Source organism: Galeopterus variegatus, unplaced genomic scaffold (assembly GCF_000696425.1).
Source record: "Galeopterus variegatus unplaced genomic scaffold, G_variegatus-3.0.2 Scaffold2381, whole genome shotgun sequence".
Lineage (NCBI taxonomy): Eukaryota > Metazoa > Chordata > Mammalia > Dermoptera > Cynocephalidae > Galeopterus > Galeopterus variegatus.
The window spans coordinates 86729-87707 of record NW_007728492.1 but is presented as its reverse complement, the minus strand read 5'-3'; positions in this window follow the sequence as shown (position 1 = coordinate 87707).

Here is a 979-nt window from a genome sequence, read left to right as displayed (position 1 = left end):
CAGTGAGCGGGAACCGGTCTGTATGTGGGATCCAAACCCTTGGCAGGAGCGCCGCCGCGCTTCTCAAGCGGCGCACTATAGCAGTGCGCCACCGGGCCAGCCCTTATACTGTCTTGATTACAGTAGCTTTATAGTAAGTCTTGAAGTTGGGTAGTGTGACTTCTCTGAATTTATTCTCCCCCTTCTGTGCCATGTTAGCTATTCTGGGTCTTTTCACTCTCCATATAAATTTTAAAATTAGTTTGTCAATACCCACAAAATAATTTGCTGAGATTTTGATTGAGATTGCACTGAATCTCAAGTTGGGAAGAACTGGAATCTTGACAATATTGAGTCTCCCTATCCATGAGTGGAATATCTCTCCATTTATTTAGTTCTTCTTTGATTTTTTTCATTAAAGTTTTATAGTTTTCTTCATATGGGTTTTGTACATATTTTGTTAGATTTTTACCCAAGTACTTTATTTTTGGGGTGCTAATGTAAATGGCATTTTGTTTTTAATTTCAAATTTCACTTGTTCATTGCTGGTGTATAGGAAAGTGATTGACTTTTGTATATTAACCTTGTATCCTGCAACCTTGCTATAATCACTTATTAGTTCCAGGGTTTTTTTTTTTTTTTTTGGTCTGTTCTTTTTGATTTTCTACATAGATGATGATGTCATCTGCTAATAAGTTTTATTTCTTCCTTCCTGTTATGTGTATCTTTTTTTTCCTTGTCTTATTTCATTATGTGGAACTCCATACGTGTTTTTCAACATTTTATTATAAAATTCTTTAAACATAAAAAAAGTTTAAACAATCGTATGGTGAGAATACATATAGCCTAGATTCTGCAATTCACATTTTGCTCTATATACTTTACTACATGTCTCTATATATTTACTGCTCTATCCTTTCATCAACTTATGTTTTTATGCATTTCAGAGTAAATTGCCTCCATGAGTATACCTCTTCATCCAGCCACTTCAGTCTGCACT